The following is an 8,328-nucleotide window of genomic DNA, read 5'->3' as shown; positions in this document are numbered from 1 at the left end:
ATTATCCATCAGAGGTCTTGTGTCTATACCCCTCAACAGAATGGTGTACCAGAACTAAAAAACCGTCACCTCCTAGAGGTAGCCCGTGACTTATTATACTCCATGAAAGTACCATACTTCTACTGGCCACTTGCCGTTCTTACTATCTTCTTTCTTATTAATAGGCTACCCATATCCTTTTTCAGTCATAAATCCCCATAGTCATTATTGTTGAAGCACAAATATGGAAGAGTCTTACATGACTTTCACAATAAGAAGTCTTACAGAACCACAATTATTATGGAAGGAGGTTTCAAAGAAGATTTTCACTTTAAAAGGTGTTTTAGTTATGCTAATCTTCTATTTATGTAGAGTTATTTAATTATGCTAGGACTTATCTTTAAGTGTTAGAGTTTGGGTGTAATTGGAACAAGGGTAGTTTAATTGTAATTGGACTCTACTACTTTCCTTTATTATAAATTGGTTCATGTACTCTGATCACAAAAAGTCAATAAAGTTTTTCTCTTTTCCATAAATTTAACATGGTATCAGAGTAGGTTATGTGAGTTGACTTGGTCAACCCACAAAGATAATGTGATCCTTTTTTGATCTTTTATCTCTAGCAATTTAAGTTTTTTTCCCTTTTTAGTTCCTATACCCGTTGTTTTATTTGTGTTTTCACCTCTATACTGAGCATTTATTATTTCATATTATATATTTATGGAAAAATATTCGAGTCTACCCAATGCAAAATGGGTTTTGGTAATCAGGGTTTTCTATAAAGAGAAATCTATATTTGAAGGTTCGAGCAGCAATTGAAAGCTTCAAATTTTGAGACATTTTATGCTATCAAGAACAAAACTTTATATAAAGAATTATATATTAAAAGAAATATTTGTAAGTTTATTTTCTTACCTATTCAACCAATTCTCGATCTGAGTTTTTGTATGGAGATATTGATCTTGGAAGAGTCAATGGTCATGCTGGCAAAAGGAAAAAGAGTACTTAGTTCAAAGAGATTATAAAGACTGAAATCTATCAAATTATTTATCTCAAAAGAAGTATATTTTATGAAGAGAAGTTATACTTGGATGAAATTTATTTAAATCTAGTTTTAGAAGGAGAAAATTTCATATAAATGTGATCTATATTTAAGGATATATTCGCATTGGAAGAATCGAAGGTCATGTTGGTATCCTGTTACATAGAAAAATCTAAATTAAAGCTAAATTTTTTGTGTCGCTTTTTGAGTTGTTGTTATTGATAAAAAATATCAGGAAAATATCTCACTTATTTTCTGCCTCGGTTATAGTATTCGGGTCCCGAGTTTTATACATATTTCTTCTGCGACTCGACTATATTGGTATGATATCTTACTCGGTTTGACTCGGTTCTCTATCTTCTACTGGATTATTATCTTGGATTATTAATAAGTTCCAACATCTTATTTGGTGCAACTTCCTTATTTACTGATGGACTCGTTACGAACTATTTTATGTGTCCTTATATATATATATTGATTTTCAGGACTCCATGAATTTAGCTCATGGAGAAAAAGGGTGAGAAACCCATTGGGAGAAAAATGGAGGAAGAAGGGTTATGGACTTGATTTCTAACCCTCCCCCTAAAGCTCTATTTATAGATTTATGAAACTACTATATTACAATAATACCCTTGAACTTAGGGTTTAGAGTTTAGGATTTTAACCTTGGAACTTTAACTTAATTACATCAATGTCATCTCTATGAGATGACCCTTTATTTACCATCCTGCCATTTTGTATGTGGGCCTATGGGCCTTCTCCTTGATCTGTGGGCATTGAGCCTGTCTTCTATATCTCTTGGTTGTATGGGTCTTCCTTGGTCTTATAGGCTTGGGCCCATCTTCTAACACACTTGGATATGTGGGCCTTCCTTGGTGTGTGGGCATGGGCTCTATCTTCCAATTATATATATATATATCTATGGGTCTTTTATCACTGTCTTGTGAATGAAAGGCATTACCCACTTATCACCCATTTCTACCTTTGAGAGTCGGTGCCCTGGTTGGGACACCGTGATGGAGGAACTTATTATTATATCTATGTTATTTGGTTCAAGTTGGGATCATTGCCATTACCTCCCAGCTTGAGGGGGAAGAAGTAGAAGAAGAAGTACAAGAAATAAGTATTTTGTTCCATATGTTGTGGTAAGTTTTATGTGACCAAAATATTCAAGAAAAGTGGAGCACAAAAGACAAAGTTTTTGCATCTACGAAGAACTATATTTTTCAAGATTTTTTTTTCAGCAAATAAAAATTGAAGACCAAGAATCCTTTTCATTGCAAGCTGAAGTTATAAACTCCACCTTGAGGGGGAGTATTGAAGAGCAAATATGGAAGAGTCTTACACGACTCTCACAATAAGAAATCTTACAGAGCCACAATTATTATAGGTCTCACAGAAGAGTTTTAGTTTAAAGGTGATTTAGTTATGTTAGTCTTCTATTTGTGTTGAGTTATTTAATTATGTTAGGACTTATCTTGAAGTGTTAGAGTTTGGGTGTAATTGGGACAAGGTTAGTTTAATTGTAATTGGACTCTACTACTTTCCTCTATTATAAATAGGGGCTCATGTACTCTTATTACAACAAGTCAATAATTTTTTTTCTTTTCCATAAATTCAAATTATTTTCAAATGATGACCCTTTTTCACTTCCCTTGCTAATCTTCGTGTGTAAATGTTATGTTTTGTTCATGTTACATCACCATAATAAAGTAAACTTGATCTAAAATCTATCAAGTGTATGTTCTTAGGATATTCTCACACACAGAAGGTGTAAGGAATTAGATGCCCTAATTCCAAAATAACGAGAACAATAATAATAATAATCACTGAAGAAAGGAAAAGAAAACACGAAATAACACACAAGATTTATAGGTTTACCTTGAGGTGAGTCTACGTTCTGTCTTCTACCACTGTAGTAATCCACTATGAAGATGAAAATAGTTTACAAGAGAAATCTCACACACTTATAGGTGTTTTTCTCTAACCTCTTTTGGGTCACAACTCAAGATACTTCTCTGATGATAAAACCCTAATAGCGGCGTCCTAAATATAAAGAGAAAACTAGAGCAACTGCAGTACAAGAGTGAAATATCTAAATTGCCCTTAATGAAACAACAATTAATATCCTCATACTATTATGCATGCAATACCATTATTATTTTAATTTTTTTATTTAATTTACTTTATTTTAGTTCAGTTTTAAGTCACAGTGGTATTTTTGGAATATTTCATTTATAGGGTATGTTTGTAATATTTTATCTTAAACCTTGTAAGGGTCAACCCTATTTAAGGGGTAAGAGTAATGAGAAAGACAAGCATTGAGAATTAGGTTAAATAGGTTTGACTCAACTTGATGAGTTCTAGGGTTAGAGATCTCCCTTGAAAGTCTCGAGGTATAGATTTTCCTAAAAAATCTGCATATCCTACCATCACTCTTGATCCATTCTCCATTGATTCACACCGAGCAAGGGAGGCAGACTTTCTGTCCATTTTTTCGAGTTCAAAGAGAGGCTTCAACCTCCTCTTCATCACCAGGAAGAAGAGAAGGCTTCTCCCTCTCTTACCAAGCCAGAATTGAGAGAATTCATGTCCTACATCGCGAGCAGCATCAAGCAGGTCTCTTTCTAGCATTGAGTCCAACAAGAAGCTAGGAAGGAGCTTCCCAACGTAGGTCAAGGGCTACCCAAGCTAGGACTACAATCCTAGCACGGGCAGCAGCAAGAATAGGAGTGAAACCCTCTTTGTCATGGTCAAGAAAAGGTAATACTTTCCCTCTACCCTTCACGTTCATCATATCTGGGTTCTTGACCTCTACCGAGCACCATATTACCTTCATCAAAGAGAGTGTTTACGACTTGATCAAGATCAGTCCAAGAAAGGGTTTTCTCTGACCTTACCGAGTCCAGAAATACACTCACAGTGCTGGATCCTCAGATCCCACGCCGTGTTACTCGATCCATGACCCGGGACCGTAACAACTTGGTATCAGAGCGGGAGCACAATGAATGATTCTTCGTTCCAAGAATTATGGCACAACGAATTGGAAGCCCTACTTGCATTGGATAGAGCATCTGATGAATAAGGGAGAAATTTGATGCCGCAGGAAAGAACACTAATTCTTCGTTCCAAGAATTATGTATTGCCATGCACAACGAATTGGAAGCCCTACTTGCATTGTATAGAGCATTTGACGAAAGATGGCGTGCATCTTCCATTGAACGATTTGCATGGGAGAAACTCGCTGCCGCAAGGGAGAAACTCGCTTCCACAGAAAAGGTCATACGACCTAAAATCTCCGAGCAAGACATATGCACAGAAGGAAAAAATCTGCATACACCATCTTGGACGGACAACTAGGAAATTGCATCATCTCTGTCTCGGACGGGCAGAAAGGCCAAGCGCCTGAAAATTTCAATATGTCTGAGCAGGGAACTCCAGTGACGGGCCAAACAAAATTGATTTCCGGATCATGGAAATCAAACGAGAGGGACCCTGCACACGAGAAATTGAAGTCGACTTCAAATCCAAAATTGGCCTCCAAACTTCTGAAATCAGATGGCGGGAACTTCGACTTTGGGAAATCGAAAGGGTATTCTGCCAAAACCTCATTGATAATGGCTGTTGTGGGTTCGATCTAAACAAAACCCTCCTCACGGCCAGTAGAATGTCTCCTAGAATAGGAGAAGGTAATATTTCCGACGATTCTTCCGACAAGGATGTGTTTCCAAGATCCCTTTGTCTTGTAAAATCCTCAAGCAGCAAAGCCCAAAAGGGCTGCTCTTTGCCACCGAACAGTGAGGAGGCTCCGTTGGCGCCGTGGGAAACAAGTCCGATGAGATTTGACTTCCGGACACCACCTCTCATTCTCAATCCAGCTCTCGGCAGTCCAGTGGGGAACCCACTTCAACGTATTTTGGGGTAAGCTTCTAAAATGCCATCAAATTTTATGTCTACTCGATTTTTCCATGGGGGTGAAGGGGCTCCAAGGGGATGAGCGACGCTAATTGAATTTTTGCCTGGAGGTTATCTGTTCCATGAAGTAGAGAAAAAATACCCAATTGAAGGTATTCGAGCTTGGGTGTATGAATTTTGAGATGAAATTTTGCTGGGGATGTTGGGATTCATAGAAATAATTTTATGGGGATTGCTGAATTTTTTTTGGGGGGCTATGTTTTGTTGTTGATGAGCACAATCATTGTGCGTGGGTTCGTTGCTCAATTGACATGTGAGGCTGTTTAATTTTTCTATTAACGAGACCCCCAGCAGTGTGAATGTCCTATATATGTTTGTGCTTAATGGGATGCTCCGGCATGATATGCATGTTAAATTTGAGAAGGCAGCAAAAGATGTTGAGGGGCTTAATTTTTTGGGTCCCATGTCTGTAGTCATGCGAGAAGGAGATGGGAATTCCAAATATTTTGGTTTTGTTGACTTTGAGAATGCAAAAGTATGCATTAGTGTTGTTTCTACTGTTAAGAATGCATGTGTGGTGAATAAATATAACAACAACGTGGCTGCTTCGGTCGTTTTTCCAACAGTAACAGTCCATTTAAAAAAGTTGTGTTAATTCTTTTGGATGAATTGTATGATGTTCGACCATTGTTTGTCATAATTCTTCAACCTGGTGTGCCATTTGGTGGTGAAGATTTGAAGAAAATATTTGGTGAGTATGGAAACATTACAAGCGCTGTAGTAATGAGTGAAGAAGATGAGAAATCCAAATGTTTTGGATTTTTTAACTTTGAGAACGCAGAAGATACTGCTCTAGCTGTTGAGGAGCTTAATGGGAAAAAAATTGATGACAAGGAGTGGTATGTTGGGAAGGCCCAGAAGAAATCAGAAAGAGAGATGGAATTGAAGGGACGGGTTGAGCAGAATAATAAGGAGACTATAGCCAAGTTCCAAGGGGTGAACCTGTCCTTGAAGAACTTGGATCCTTAGCTTGTGAAGATGATTGGAGAAGAAGCTGTTTTGGAAGTCACGGCCACTGGGATTCAGTACGTTTTTGCTCCATGTATTGCTATTTGTAGGAACCCCAGATGGGGCCGTTGCTACAAGAGTTATAACAAGGATCCAGAGATTGCCAAGGAGATGACAAAAATCTTCTATGATTTAAAGGGAGAAATCCTTCAAGGAGGACGATTGGCTGCTCCTGATTTTGTTGGGCAAAAGAAGGTTGCTGCTGTGGCACTGCAGCATCCAGTGTTGCCCACAGTGCCACTGCTGCAACCAGTGCTGATTATTCAGAAAGTAGTTGCAGCAGTGATGGTAATATATGTTCTTACTGCGTGTACCATTAGTGGAGCTCTTGAGCCCAAGATGATGATGCTATCTCATATGGCTGTTGCTATTGCAGTGCAGATAAGGGCAACACAGCAGAACCTACAAACAGAAACATATAATGCAGCCAAGTACCAAAAACTTTATGAACCAATATATACCAAGAGATATGAGATAATAAATGGAGTAATTGAAATCGAAGAATCTACAACACCCATTGAGGAGGTTTTTGGTGAAGAAAATGCAGTTGAGGGGAAAGGTGTTTCCAAATTCTGGCTTATAGCGATGCAAACTAATGAAGTGCTTGCATAGGAGATACAAGAGCGTGATGAAGGGGCTCGTAACTATTTGAAAGATATCAAGTGGTCTAGGATTGATACTCCAAAGGGCTGCAAGCTGGAGTTCTATTTTTTATCCCAATCCATATTTTACAAATACTGTCTTCATCAAAACTTATCACATGTTCATTGAGGATAAAACAATTTTAGAGAAAGCAACAGGGACAGAGATTCAGTGGCTTCCAGGGAGTGAAAAAACTGCTGAACTACTTCATACTCAAATAGACCAAGATTATGATATTGGATCCACCGTCAGAGCCAAAATTATCCCACATGTTGTCTCATGGTTTATGGGAAAGGCTGTTCAGGGTGACGAGTTTGATGATATAAAAGGGGATAAGGATGAAGATGATGCAGATGTTGATGAAGAGGACATTGCTGCCAAAAACCGATCAAATAAGGTATCGGCTGGACGGAAGGGAAAGAGCAGAGTACCGCATGGGGTAAGAGAGGCCTCAAAAGCGCAAGCAGCAGCAGAGTCAATTCATCCAAATGAGGCCAGTTACAGTGCCACCTATAGTTGCTGATCATGTTCCATTTTATTTCCCAGGTGCTCCAGGGGTGGGACAACAACTATTTTATGGTCAAGGTCCTCCCGCTAATGTAGTGCTTAATGGGTTAGGGTCTAGTGAGAGAATGATGCAATTTAAAATTGTTGCTGCTGTTGCAGTCAACATGGTGGTCTCTTTTCATCACTTCCCTCTGAATTTGGAACTTCATGAAAATTTCATCTGAAATGGATTCAAACTGTAGTGGTAGAGTTCGCAACATATGGGGAGGTGTTTGCAGTACTCCAGGACAGTGAGCACAAGCTTGTGCTGTTTGGAATTTTTAGAAGGAACAGCTGGTTGGATTCATATAGAGCTGGGTTTTCTACTGACAGTTGGCTTCCTAGTGCTATTCAGTTACCTGCCTGCTCATCTAAATTACAGGAAACATGTGGCCTGGTGTTATGCCCGCAATAGCATTATTATTTTAGTTGTTTTATTTAATTTATTTTATTTTATTTCAGTTTTAGGCCATAGGGGTATTTTTGGAATTATTTATTGTAAACCCTAACCGGGTGAACCCTATTTAAGGGGTAAGAGTAATGAGAAACACAAGTATTGAAGTATTAAGAATTAGGTTAAATCTAGTGTAGAGAGGTTTAGAGTTCTCCTCAATGAGCTCTAGGGTTATCAAGCTTCCCTTAGGCTTGATCTTTCGTTTTCATCTTCCCCATGTCTTCCTACTACCCCTACGGTAATGCCTGGAAGACCAGTAACCCGTGGCAGACCCCAGATCCGCCCAAAGAATCCTTGTGTCAGGATCGGGACCGTAACAACTGGTATCAGAGCGGGAACACAATTGGTTATTCTATATCCCAAGAAAGATGGATTGCTATGGGTAAGGAATTGGAGGAAATACAAGTGCGGTTAGATGCTTCCATTGAACATTATGCAAGGGAGGAACTCGTTGCTGTAGCAAAATAGGTCACACGACCTCAAATATTCGATCATGAAATATGTGCACAAGAGGTAGAAGAAACTATCTCGGATGGGCAGAACGGCCACTGGCCAAAAAATTCGAAGATTTTATCTTCTTTACCGGACGACGTCCCAGAAGAGGCAGACGTCCCTGCAGAAGAGGCAGATGCCAAGAAGGACCCTGGAAATCAGAAATCGGAGGGGTATGCGACCACAAACC

The 8,328-nt window shown here is 38.8% G+C and overlaps 1 pseudogene; it reads left to right on the top strand.

Annotated features, from left to right (window-relative positions):
* Positions 1 to 699: 699 nt before the first annotated feature.
* LOC137940676 (nucleosome assembly protein 1;2-like) lies at positions 700 to 7,169 on the top strand (annotated as a pseudogene).
* Positions 7,170 to 8,328: the final 1,159 nt, after the last annotated feature.

This window comes from Aristolochia californica, unplaced genomic scaffold, assembly GCF_029961685.1.
Source record: "Aristolochia californica isolate CCGP_79_NKW_82.1479 unplaced genomic scaffold, dmAriCali1.0.hap1 SCAF_9, whole genome shotgun sequence".
NCBI lineage: Eukaryota > Viridiplantae > Streptophyta > Magnoliopsida > Piperales > Aristolochiaceae > Aristolochia > Aristolochia californica.
The sequence above is the reverse complement of the archived record's forward strand: the minus strand, read 5'-3'. Positions and strand labels throughout refer to the sequence as shown.